Here is a 15,017-nt window from a genome sequence, read left to right as displayed (position 1 = left end):
AAATTATACGATAAATAATAATTCAATGACAAAAAAAAAATGTGTATAATAGGTGAACAAGGAAGTCATATGGTATCCACATCAGATTTTGTATTAATTGTTTTTTTCTACACACACCTTTTTCTAACTGTCTTTCGAAACTGGTATTAATTTTAGATTTTAAGTAAAATGTTTGTAACAGTTTTAAACTTCATTTTATTTTCAATTTACATTGGTTAATAAAAAAGTATTCGAAGGATATCGGCCAGGAATTTTATCTAAGATTATTTTAAAGGAATTTAATGTAAGATTACATTTTTTGAAATGTTTCTGTATTAAGTAGGATAATAAAAAGCAAATTCCTGTTGAAAAACAAATTTTTAGAGTTTATTATCTTTACCAAATATGTCAACACTTTTCGAACGTCTAAATAAATAAATTAAGATGATTTAATTTATTTGACACATGTTTACCACTTAGACCATCGACCGGGTCGGTCTAGTAGTAAGTAAACTACTGCTGATTTGCCTCATCGCAAATCAGCTGATTTCGAAGTCAAATCCCAATAATGTTGATTTTACACGGAACTGGATACTAGATTGTGTATACCGGTGTTCTTTTGTGGTCGTGTATCAATTAACCACACGTATCAGGATTGTTGAACCTGAGTCTGTATCAGATTACACCTCATTTACATGACATACATATCATCTGTATCTATTTGGCTCTGAGTGGGGGGGGGGGGGGTTGAGGTTGCTTATTCTGTAGTTGAACAGATTGTAACGTTCACATTACCAAAAATGAAATTAATTAATAAATCCGTGAGATTTCTGACGGTGACATTCATTATATCGGAAATTGATAAAGAACTTTATAAAAATATATTTCTTTATTTTTAATACGTTACTATACATAATTTTTTTGAATTTAATGTTCTTTTTATCTTTTCCATGAACAGAAATTCGCTATATGTTAAGGTTCAGTGAACCTTAACATACAGCGAATTTCTATTTAATCTTCTATTTCGCCTGATATAAACCAAAGATTATCTTTAGCTCCCATTCTGCACATTCATTCACTTCTTAACTTACACTTTCACCATAATACACCTTACGCATCATATGCTAAGAAACATCCTAATTCTTTAATCCTAATCCTAATCCTAATCCTAAATATCCTAATTCTTTTTAGTTGTAAAAAGCTCACCACTTAGCTACTTAGCTCTTTTAAAAACACATTTAATCTTAAATCTATACTATAGAAATATAAAGGAAGAGAGTTTTTGTTTGTTCGGGATAAATAAAAAAAAACTACTCGATCAATCGCAACCAAATTTTTGCTTATGTTTCTTGACATGACTGAGAAGACTTATTAGATGTATTTCGTCTCGAAAAATCTCGAAATAAAAAAGAATATATGTATGTTTAGTAGCGGAGATTTGCCGGGTGAAGCACAGTCTTTAATAAATTAAATTAATGAACTGTGAACTGTTAGCCACTATCACTGTGCTAGCTGGATTTGAACTGAATGATTCGAATCAATCGACTAAATAATATTATAAAAAAACAATAAAATTAAATTTACGTTAAATAAAATAATCTTAAATAAACGGGAGGTGCAATGGGGTGATCTTATATTATCTCTGCAAACAATCGATCTTTCTTGACAAATTGAGCGTGGAGGTCAGCTGAAACAGAGGGTGGAGCGTGTTGGTAGCTGGAGATTTCAATACGAAGTCTCTCGAATTTCCCAATAGAGGTCTCCATTTGATCGAGGGTCGATGCTTTGGGACTGACTTGCATCAACGTAGAGGTGCAACGTTTGTACATCGGGCCTCGCAGTCGGCCATAGACCGTGCCTTTGTTGCCGACGAACACATCAACTACGGCGGTTGATCTGAAAATGTTTGCTGCTTATAATTTTAGATGTAAAAGTTAGCAAGAAACGCGAGCGTAGATTAAGTTTGGTTAAATTATACCTATAAAATAAATAAATGTAATTGGTTATAGAAATAGTAATATAATGGTTTTATACGGGTGATATTAACAATAACACAGTAATGTTTTGAGTATTTAAATAATAAATCGGTAATTATTGCAATTACTTATTTAAATAACCAAAAATTACTGTTAATTAGTCGAGGTTAGCGAGCGTAGGTTAAGTTTGGTTAATATATATGTATAATTATAAGCAGTAATGTTTATATTTTTAATATGTAAAATATGTTAATGATCCCGTAACCTTTAGTATTTTCAAGGTTACGGGATCAGTATGGTTATGGTCGACAGGCTAATATGTAAGTACCAAAAGTTGAAACTTTTTCATCGAAATCACTAATTATCTAAAATTTTTATTTAATATTCATCCCCTCACCAAAAACAAATTTTTATATATTTTTTTTTTACTTTCCCGTTTAGATAGTGCTGTAGCTCTAGAAAGGAAAGCATTGTAATCGGTCCAATTTGGGTATATGCAGTTTTCACCAAATCTTAACGTTTTGACACCTAAGGAACTCAAAAAACCGGATTGAAATTTTCCGGATGTTAATGTTCGTATATAAGTGTATTAGGTGTTGACCTATAAATCACCTTATTATTTACAGAACTTCTTTTGACCAAACTTGATCAGATTACTTCTAAATATATCGGATTTATGAATTATACATTTTTAACTTAATATTTCAAGGGGGTAAAGCTGTAAAGCAAGGTCACCTTCAGTATCTCAAATTTCGCCTAATTATGGTCATATGATTGTTAGGTACATTTGTTAACAATTAAAAAATATTTACAAAAAACCTTTTGCAAAATCGCACCCCCGCACCAAAAAATGCTGTTATAGTTGTGAATTAAATAAATTAGTAATTTATTTGAAGTGTAAATAAAAACTCAGTTTGGCTCGAACTCGATCGCCCGGTTGACTCGGTACCTAGTGCGTTAAGCCTTGCGGCTACACTAGTCTGCCAACCGTACAAAAAATTTGTTCTATATAAATTGTGAAATTATAAAATTTTAATTAGTGCCGAACGTCGCCGCTAGTACCGCTACAATCGCGCGAATTAAATACGGTTTGGGCGTCTGCTTTAATTAAATCATTGAATTAAATAGACGATTAAATATTATATTTAAATAAAATGATAAATATTTTAGATTCAGTTGCGTGTGTATGTGTGTTTCAGCCATGAATAAAGAAAAAAAAACAGATTTGCAGGACTTTCCCTGAACGCTGTTAAAGCCGCGTTCCGGGAAAGTCCTACAACAGTGTTGCCAGTTTGTTGTATCTTGGATCTCAGCTTTTTGTAAGTTGTATCTTGGGAAATTTTTCATCTATATTTTCTACACCGATACGACTTAAACCGCTACAAATGTTTTTTTCCCATCCCATTGCAATGGTCTGAGATAACAAAAAATATTTTTTTATAAAGGCTTTAAAAAATATATTTTAAATTTAAATGCATCTGGCAAGTTACCGTTGCATTTAAAATGTAAAAATCTTATTATTTTGAAAGCCCTTTTATTTCTTTAAAAAAAATTTAACAAAAAATTTTCAACCCCTTCGAAGAATATTAATTTATTTGTTTAGAATTGTAGATGTATCTTTGTATTTTTTACACAATTTTAAATAGTTATTTATTTTAATTTATTATCACCACTTAATTAATTTTACCCGAATGTTTCTCCTTCAGTATGGGAGCCTTCCAAATTTTTTTTTGCAAAAGCTAAAAAAAGTATTTTGTTTTTAACAAGTTATTAACTTAATACTTAATATGAGGGAGTTCCAAAATAAAAAATAAAATTGTATTTAAATTTCGTGTGAAATTTAAAGTGCGATGTGAGAGCTTAAAATGGATTGCATAACATGATGCGTATTCGGGAAGTTAAAAATTCGGGCTTTTTTAAATGTTGTATTACATTTTTTTTTTTAATTGCTAATGCGAATGTAAGCATTTAGGATAGTTAGACATCAAGAAAATCGGCGTCCCATTTGTAATTACTATGTTTATTCTACAATATATATTAATATTATTCAAGTTCAGTATATATTCATATTCACGTCAATATATATTAATATTTTTTTTTATTCTAAGATTTGTTGAAAGATAATTTTGTTATCCTTTTTTAGTTTACTTTTTTTTTAACGGTTTTCTGTGAACTTATTTGACATGGAGGCCAGTTAAGATAGGAAGATTTGGTAATTCAAAGTATATACTTAACAGTTAATCTAAAAAGAAACCATCAACAAAATTATTTAGAATAATAGTTACTAGGAGATGGGAAAACAATTTAAAACAGATTTATTTTGGTTGCTGTAATCGATTAAATTATTTTATAGAATATATGGTTTCGTAAGAAAGGCTAAAAAAATTATGTTATAAAGAGAAACAGCCCAGTCGTTTATTACTTCTCCTGGTGGGTCATTCCGTGGTATAGGGGTTCACGTAAATAACTCAATTATTTTCAGAATTCTATTGAAATTTTAAAAACTAAATGTCAATTTACTATTATTAAATTTGAGTTGTTCCTTGTTTAACTTCACTAACGGCTAGGTTTTAAACCAGTTTTTCTCAAAAATAACCAAAATATATACATCGTGCCTCAAAATAACATTTTTTGTATTTATGGGATCTCAAAGATGTAAAATTAATTTAATCTAATACATTAATAACGTTTCGGTTTTTTATTTATTTATATTTCAAATTTTAACTTTTCATTCATCCGTGTGGAACAGTTATCATCCTTGGATATTAGAAAATAGTCGTAGTTTTTAATATGTAGTTTTCAGCTGAAGATATTTACATTTTGTCATGCTGATCGGTGAATTTTGTTTTTATTCAGCCTATAATGCAATATCTAATTTAATTATTTCCCATTAAAATATTCAACAAACTAAAAATGAATGAAAAAAAATGCTGTCGCAATATAAAAAACAAGATTATTTGCAAAAAAAAAGTAAACAAATAATAAGAAAGAGTATTATATGTAGGGGTTTTGGCCGGGTGAATTAGCGTAAGGAAGGTTGAGAAAGAAGGATTTTCATAAACGTAAGCCGGAAATATGGAAAATCCTCCGTCTTATAGGTTTACTTTTTCACTTAATAATATTTTCGATATTTTTTCTTACTAAAATTTTAAGTCTTATTATATTTTATTTTCATCTGTTCAATAAATTCTTCTTTTTTAATTAATTTTTTTTTCTACGTCGTTGAAATTAAGAAATATATTTATTCTATTTCAAAGATTTCCTCTTCCAAATTCCTTTAACACCACCTTTACCGGTTAAAAAACGGAACTTCTCACCTAAGATTCTGAAGTAGGTACTAGTTTTTGCTGTCGAAAAAATCTATTATCTTTATATATATTTTCTTACCCTCTTTCACTCTATCTATCGCTCTCTCTCTCTCTCTCACTCTGAAAGCTATACGCCTATGCCTGATTTCATTTAAACCATCTCCTTTTTATAAGCATTTATTAAACTTGCTTTAGTTATAATCAAATCTTGCAACTGCTATATCTTTTGATCTATCGTTTGAAAATCAATGAAATTTGGTACACGTATGTACCTTCGATGACAATACAGCACTACGGTGTCGGAATTTGATATGACCCACCACCACGCGCTACCCCTATGCTAAATTCATGCATTTAGTTGAAAATTTTCATTGCTCATGAACTATGGTATGAAAATGAGTGAAATTTGGTACACGTATGTAACTTCGATGTGTAAAAATAAACATTTTTAGTTTTTAGTCTTAATAAACAAACAAACTTGAATAAACAATAATATTCAGATGTAAATATTATATATTATATTATATTATTGTCCAAGTTTCACTTAGACAATCGGAGTATCTGAGAAGAAAAGATTAAAAGCTTTTGAAATGTGGTGCTATAGGAGAATGTTAAAAATCAGATGGGTGGATAAAGTGACAAATGAAGAGGTATTGCGGCAAATAGATGAAGAAAGAAGCATTTGGAAAAATATAGTTAAAAGAAGAGACAGAATTATAGGCCACATACTAAGACATCCTGGAATAGTCGCTTTAATATTGGAAGGACAGGTAGAAGGAAAAAATTGTGTAGGCAGGCCACGTTTTGAATATGTAAAACAAATTGTTAGGGATGTAGGATGTAGAGGGTATACTGAAATGAAACGACTAGCACTAGATAGGGAATCTTAGAGAGCTGCATCAAACCAGTCAAATGACTGAAGACAAAAAAAAAATTAATATTATTAAGAATATTTTTTTTTTATAAAAAGTTTATTGTTCATTAAGACTAAAAAGTAAAAAAAAAATAATAAAAAATACAAAAAAATTACAAAAATATATTTGATTACATATAAAAAATTATTTTTTAAAAAAGCTTTTATTTAACTATTAATATTAACATTAATAAAAAAAGGAAACAAATTACAAAAAACCCTCTAAAAAGTAAAAAATAAGAATTAAATCAAATTTAGAATTTCAAACAAAAAAACATAATTTATTAACAAATATAAAAATACACTGAAAAGTAAAAAATAAATTATATAAATATTTAATAAATAAAAAATAAATAAATGTAATAATTATTAAATTTTAAAATTAAAAGTAATGAAAATATTTAGTTAAATAAATAATTAATTAAATAAAAGCTTTTTTAAAAAGTAATTTTTTATATGTAATGAAATATATTTTTGTAATTTTTTTTGTATTTTGTATTTCTTTTAATTTTTTAACGATAACAATTAACTTTTTATCTTCTAAAAAAAACGTCAAGCCTAATCAGGATCAATCCCAGAACATTCCAGATTAAAGGTAGTGATGACACCACTCCATCGTATAGGCTGGCAATTTACTTAAAATTTTTATATTTTAAACAGATATACACTTTTATATTTAATTATTACAATACATGATAACGATAAGTATAATAAGAAAATCATTCGCAATTAATTTTTCCAAAATAATAATTTGTTTCGCATTGTAAACATTTATGTGGATGAAAACCGGCTTCTTATAACATGTCATTTAATCTTAAAATTGTTAATATTTACAGTTCCTTAATTTAATGATCATAAAACACCAGTAAGCTACTTCTTTAATTAAATTTCTGAAGGTAAAAAAGTTTTTTTTTCGTAGATGAACTATTTACCATTTTAGTAGAAAATTTGTAGTAAAATACGAAAATGTACGCATATATATGCCGGATGGTATTTAACTATGGAAACAGCTTCATACTGCTTATCCGAGAGCTATTTGAAGGCAGAAAGAACGGGTTTTACATAGTTAAAAAAAAAATTTAATTATGTTGAGTTTTTAATTTTTGTCCGCCATTTTGGATCCGCTATATACAAATACAATAACGAACTTTAAACAGTGCTATAGTATTGACAGTATAAACAGTAACCAGTAATTAGCAACACGACAACAAATTAAACTGCTGTATCAAATAATATTATTTTCTAAATAGAAATTAAATTCCAGTGTTAATATCACCTGTTATTTGTTAGTATCGCAAATGAAATAAATCAGCTGGAAATATTTAAAAAATTTAGTTGAATAAATCAGCGGTTAATTTATACAAGATTGCAGTTTGTATTAAGTTGAAACAATGCGACTTATTAACTCCTCATTTCACCTTTTTACTTCAACATACTTGTAACGGTAAAATAGTGGTAGTAAAAATTGTGTTGTAGGCCTAACGGTTTAAATTTGTTTTTTTTTTTTTTTGGCGACAGTTTTATTATTTGTTTCTCGTTCATGTGTTAGTTCATAGTTTCATTAAATATTAAATCTTCAAATAACAGTGCCTTCTTTAAATGAAATCGAAAGAATAACTTTGTCGATGATGTACGGGTACGATTACAGAATTTGGTCATCACAAGAGGTATGTGATTTATATAATAATAGATTTTCAAATAGAGAACCGATACGTAAATCGGCTGTGATAAGGACAGTACAACGATTTCATGAAACCAGTAGTGTAAAGAATCATCCTCGCACCGGTAGACTAAGAACTATCACAATCGATGCAAATCATTAGATGTATTGCAGACGTTTGTTGAAGACCTTCATTCATCGATTCGGAGAGCTGTTTCCAACATGACATCGGTTATTTTTCAATTAAAAAATTCTTAATACGAATAAATTTCACCCTTATAAGCTACATCTGGTACAAGAACATTGGAAGATGATTTTGATCCCCGATTTGAGTAATGTGATATTATAATGCAAAAATTAGACGTAGACGCAAATTTTTCTAATTCAATATACTTTTGTGTTAAATGCCCATATGAATGAGCAAAACTATCGATATTGGACCGATAATAATCCCAGATTGATGTCGGAAGCTCATACACAGCATCCACAGAAAAGTGAACGTTTGGGCGGGAATAACTATTCCAGTTTACTGAACAAACATTATAGAGATGCTTACTGCAACTCGTTAGCCTAGGATTTTACCCGGAAAAATACTGGACGAGAATTAAATAATAACTTACGGTTACAGCAAGACGCAGCATCTCCTCATTATTACCATGGCAGATTTTAAATGAAAATTTTCCAAATCGCTAGATAGGTCGTACAGGAGCAGTAGAATGGCCTGCCAGGTCCACAGATCTGTCTTCTCTGGAGAAAATATTTGGGGGTACTAGAAAAATAATCTTCACAAAAGAAAACCTGGATACATTGAAGAATCGAAAAGAAGAATAATTAACGAATCTGCCCGTGTGTCTCCAGACATGATACAAGTTATAAACGGATGTTACTGGAGGTTATCACGCTGCCAAGTTGTGGAGGGGAAGCATTTTAAACATTTATTGTATAACGGTGTGTTTTCAAAATTTATTTCATTAGTATTTTAAAATCGAAAACATTTATTTAAAATTTTAAAACAAATATTGTTATTTTTAAAGGAAATAATATCAGTCGATATAGTTGTTTCATTTGTTGTGTTGTTACCAGTTATTGTTATCAATATTATAGTGCTGTTTAAAGTGGCATTATGAATGTAAAATGTAATAAAATTGTTCTTGCAGCGAGTTTTATCTCGTTTTACTGTTAACACGATTTTTTAGTCATTGTAACTTTGAATGCTTACAACTCTATAACGAAGGCATTAACCGAAAAACGTGTAAATTTTTCTTGTAATATTTAAATCTAAATCATGTACGTCCCACCTTCGTATTTAAAAAAATTAAGTTTAATTCAATATGGCGGATACAAGATGGCCGACAAAAATTAAAACCCCACTATAATGCAGATTTTTTTTTTAACTACGTAAAATCCCATTTCTTATAAAGCTGTTTCCATTCTTAAATATCACCCGGTCGAAAGTTTTACATTTTCTAAGGGCTGTTCGTTTAACTCAAATATTTGAGTTTTATGTAGTATATTTCAACTATTTATGCCGTTTGACACATGACAGATGGTAAATTTATTGTTTTAATGATTATTATAAATGTAGTATTTCACTGCGGTTTTATTTCGCTTTTAGCATACGTTACAGGCGTTTTCCATGTATGCTGTGTTTTTATATTACTAGGCTTTAGTTTTTAATTCATTTTTTTAATGTTTATTTATTTACTATATAAATATCGTGTCCGGGCGCTGATAACGACACTCCGTTGTGCGCCCAGGAAAAACCTTCATTATATTAGATTGCAAATGATTAAGTAATAATTTTCCACCTTTGTTGCAGAACAATAATATGCTTACCTATTTTACCGAAAGGACCCGGGTTTGATTTTCGGTTGTCTCAAAACAAACAACAAATCAATCGCCAATTATTTCTAAAGCGATTATAGTCATTAATAATTTATCTGAATATAAAGAAGAATTTAATAGTTTACGGCTTTTGTAATGTTTCTAAATAATTAACATTTTGATTTGGGAAATATAAGAACAATAATGATGTTTAAATATTTTATTTTTTATAATTTAGAAGTGAATAAACCCCAAAATAAGATGCAGAGATAACATTTATAAACTAACCTAAAAGCAGGTGAGTAACATCATCTATAAGAAAAGTTAGTTTAATATTCGTAAAGAACAACACTTGTGCAAGTTAGTATCATGAGGCAAGTTTTGAAGTCATAAGGCTTCCTTGTATTTAGTAAAAGCTGCTCGTAATTACTTACATCATTCTTGGAACTGCAAGTGTGAGTTAGTTTTACTCGATGTGATAGGAAACGTGAAAATACGTAGCACGAATACAAGACAAGATCCATATATAATTTTATGTATCTATAATATAATAACAACAATCTTCAATCTTATATTTATAATATATATATATATATATTATGTAAGATAACTTACATTCAATATAAATTAATAACTATTAGATAGCTTTTCGTTGGTTTAATGCAATTTCTTAACATATTTTTAAATAAATTGAGAGGGTAATAAATAAAAATATACTGAAATGTAAACAAATTTATGACCTCAATCTTACCTTAATGTTATTGACTTACAAATAGTTTAGGTTTTTATTTCGAAAGCGGAAATATTTCTTCAATTGCTATTATAATAATAAAAAGAAAACCGTCAACAGAATTGTAGGACTTTCCCATCACGGCGTTATGGGAAAGTCTTACAACTGTAGGTTATTTCTGATGCACGGCTTTACACACATTTAAAATATTTATAATTTTATTTAAATATAATATTTATTCGTTTATTTAATTTAATGATTCTAACTAAAGCGCGCGCGCATATCGTATTTAATTCGCGCGGGTGTGGCGGTGACGGTGGGTACTAATTAAACTAAACTAAATGTAATTTTAAAACTTACATAGAACAAATTTCGTTTTTGTGGCCGGCCAACGAGGCTTAACACACCAGGTACCGAGTAAACCGGGCGATTGAGTTTGAGACAGACAGAATTTCGTTTTTTATCTTTTAAATATTATTCATTCATTTAATTCTACCTCTCAGCTGTGACGTCGCTACATAGCGGACGACTACAACGGCATTTTTTCACATGGGGTGCGATTTGATTATTTTTTTTGCAAATATTGTTATTTTTTTATCGTTAAAAAATGCGCCTAAGAAAAATATGACCTTAATTATGCGATATCTCGAAATTCTGAGGGTGACCTTGCTCAAGAGCCTCACCACTTGATCTTTTAAGTTGAAAATTTGATGGCATCAATGCCCCATATATAGAAGTAATCTGTCCAACTTTGGTCAAAATTGGTCCTGGAGATATGGTGATTTAGAGGCCGACACCGAACACAGGTACGTACGAACATCCAGAAAATTTCCATCCGGTTTTTTGGGTTCATTAAGTCTCAAAATGTCTAGATCCGGTAAAAACCGCATATTCCGAAGTCGACCGATTACATTTCTTTCTAGAGCTATAGCTCTACTGTAACGCTATCTAGTGGGAAGTAAAAACATTGCTGACAAATATTGCTATTTAATAAAAGATAATTATTACTCGTAATATAGAATAATTACATACTGTGCGGGTGACAATTTTCTTGTATAATTTCTATTTCAAAATTCGTTTAATTTTATTTAAACGTACATATATAGCCTATGCCACTCCCGGTAACGTAAGGATTTCAACTGGGTTCATACTAATAAACCGGTTCAGCTGTTGAGCTGCTACGTTGGAACAAACACACATATGTACATACACCCGAACATTATTGTTAGACTTCTTTTTGGACCGTCGTGTATACATTTAAAATAAATTAACTACTTAAACAAACAGCCTATAAATTAAAAAATATTTACTCGTATATTTTTCAATGCAGACTTATTATTTGTTAATATGTGAAACAGAAATAAAATACTGCATATAAAAATAACTATTTTGAGTTGAAATGAGGTTAAATTTTTGTTCTTTAAATCTGGGGACAAAATAAAAATTAAAAATTATTTTTAATTTGGACTTGATAAAAACTTAGAATTTAAAAAAATGTGAACATTTATTAATCGTAAATATGTATGTAGGGTTTACCAAGTGTTTGAAAAAGTACTCCGGGGTTTCAGCAATGAATATATTCTTTAATTTACAGAGCTCAGTAGAGTTTTATATGTAATCTGGAAATGGCAAAAATTAATTTTTAGTTTATACATTCTCCGAAATGTATAAACTATACAGAGAGCAGCTGAGTTAAATTGTAACAAAGGCCTATGCTGCTATTAGTCTGCGCTTCAATATTATGACGTCTCCACAACAGAAACACAGTGCGTGTTCTGGTTCGTAGAAATAAAATTTGTGACCGTCGTACAACGAATCTATCGTAGAAAAATTCTTCGGGTGACAAAAGCACAGTGCGAATAATTTTTGGAAACCCGAAGCGTTTTGAAAGGAATACTCACCAGATGGGGCTAAAAATGTGGTGAAAATACAGAAAGAATTTGATTGTCTTCCCGACGAAATCCAAAACTATCAGTTCGTAGTGTTAACCGTCGACTAAACACTCCTAAAATGTCCATAATTTTGTACGCAAGCTATAAGGTATATTGAAATTTGTTGCTCGTAAACTGCAGCTAATCCGCGAAATTAAACCTAACGATAACTCAAAGTTCAGTTTGTTAGACTTTATTTCTGTTGATAAAAACTAACTGCACCGCGTTTTATTTTCTAATGAAGCAACATTTTACGTTCTTTTAGTCGTAAATTGCCATTTTTGTCGAGTATAGGACTCAGAAAATCCACACAAATCTGTGGAATTCGTTCGCAACTGTCCCGAAAGTGAATGTACGATGTGGTTCATATATAATCGAATTTTGGTACATTTTTTTCCACGAGCAAACTGTTACGAGTCTATTCAAATACATTAGAGAGCTTTGTGTTTCTGCATATTGAAAATCTGGAGGTTCTAATTTTCCAACAGGATGGAACCCCTTCACGTCACGTAGAAGTCGCGCGGACTGCGCTCATCGAAAGATTCCCAGAAAGACGGATAGGTTGTGAAGCTCCCATCTCTTAGCTGACGATAAGTCCCAGTTTGATTCCTTCTTTTGGCTACGTGAAAAATAGCGTATGCTAACAAAAATTATTCCAGTACCTATGCGTAATAATAGCTGCTAAGGAAGCGATTCCTGAAGTTGATTCCTGAAGCTGGATTTTCGGTTTCACGTCTGCAGGGCTGAAAACGAATTAACAATAAGAAGCAAAATAAATCGTAGACATTTTTAATTGTAAATGTAATAAAGTAAATTTAATTTTAAAAGCGGAGTTATTTTTCGAACACCCGGTATTTTAAAATTTATTTTATTTTATTATTTTTTTGTAGAACAGTTTTTCTCTTTAAATTGTTTTCTCTATTTTTCATTCTGCTCTTAATGAAGTAGACATCGTTTATATATTTTTCAAAGTAACTATTTAGGTACTAAAAATATTTTAGCTGTTTTATTCCCGCTAGGATTTTTATTTTTACCGAGATACCTTTAAGAACGTCTCTATAAACTTTGTTTTTATTTTAACACTGATTTATGTATTTAAGTATATTTCCTTGATTCCTTAGAGATTTAATCGTTTGAAATTTTTTTCCACTTTCTATCATAACTGACAAACATCCGTATTTCTGTACTGATACATTTTTCTTTATTCAATAATAATTTTATTCAGGTAAGCGAATTTGGCATTACAATTATGTATTTCTTTCGTTTATATGAAACCATCCCAAATCTTTTTATATCTTGAAATTTTCACCGGGGTGATGGAGCGCTTCACCTCATTGCAATTATCTGAGCCAAAAATCTGAAAAAAGGGTACATTTAGCGGGGGACGGAGATGAAGTGTTAATGTATCATGATTTTGAGATGCAGGAGAGAGAACCTCAAATAAAAAACGTATGCTCAGCTGACAAAGCCCCGACTGCTATTCGTTTAATAATCTAGTTTGTAATTAGTAAGGTTTAGTTTAAACAAAGGAATTTAATTTATAATTTAATAAAAGGATTATTAAGGATAATAATCGACCGTAAAATCAACACCTTATTGATGGTTTCTCACTACCATATCCATCCCTCTATTACATTGTTTTCCTTTGTGCCCTTTCATAATGTGGCAATAAACCGTCCTTTCAAGATACGCACTATTTTAATGAAGTTCTAATACATCAACCGTACGGGTTCAACCACACATAATATCAGTCATTTAATTATTACTATTATTTATAGCTATCGATATGTATTATTGTAAATAACGGTCAAGTGTAACTATTTATTAACTACATCTTATCGCCGATTAACAATCGGTAATTTATAGTCATTAATGCTTTGTTACCTATAGTGTACAGTAGTATTTGAAAATCAAAAATTGTATTAAGAAATTTTATACAGATTTTTTTCAAAATAAAAGTGTAATCATTTCCGAAATAGTAATTTCTTATTCATCCGTACGTTCTTTTCCATTGAATTCATTATATTTATTTAATCGGATATTCTGTTTAAAATATTTATTGTCGTGATAGATATAAGAGTATTTCAAAAAAATGTATACATACTTTCATTTGTCATAGAAAATTTATTTTGCTACCTACAAGGTTAAATTTCTGGATAAAGTAAGGCTACAGTCCGATTTGAAAATAGTGTACTTTTTGGTCAAACTGAAATTTCCAAACGGTGGCCTTCAGCATCGATATATTGCCGCGTAAGAGTCATGACTGATTCCGTAGCTCCCACCAAAGTGTCCGATGGGATTTCTACGCACACCGCTTGAGTCTCATTCCAAAGTGTTGCCAGGTTATGCGGTTTACGACGGAATCCATCTTTTACTGTGCCCCATAAAAAAAATCAAGTGGCGTCTGAAGAGCGTGCAGGAAACTCGATCGGTCCCCTGCGTCCTATCTACTGGCCTGGTATGTTTCGATCCAGGTATGCTCGCACGTCCCTATGATAGTGCAGCGGGGCGCGTCAAGTCAGTAATAACAACTGACATTACCGTACATTGAACGAATGGAAGGGAAAATGAAATCGGTAAACATTATTAGGTATTACAAACGGTTACAGTACCTTCAAAACAGAAAGGCCCGATGAGTCCCTTACGAGACAAACTGCACACACTCGCACAGGTAAATTCACAGCCTCTTCAACAGT

The 15,017-nt window shown here is 30.3% G+C and overlaps 1 protein-coding gene across 12 annotated transcripts in view; it reads right to left on the bottom strand.

Annotated features, from left to right (window-relative positions):
- Trpgamma (Transient receptor potential cation channel gamma) overlaps positions 1 to 15,017 on the bottom strand; it is a 1,234,746-nt gene that overhangs the window by 280,462 nt on the left and 939,267 nt on the right. The window lies entirely within an intron of this gene.

This window comes from Lycorma delicatula, chromosome 2 (genome assembly GCF_047948215.1).
Source record: "Lycorma delicatula isolate Av1 chromosome 2, ASM4794821v1, whole genome shotgun sequence".
NCBI classification, from domain to species: domain Eukaryota; kingdom Metazoa; phylum Arthropoda; class Insecta; order Hemiptera; family Fulgoridae; genus Lycorma; species Lycorma delicatula.
This window is presented reverse-complemented; position numbering and strand designations above follow the sequence as displayed.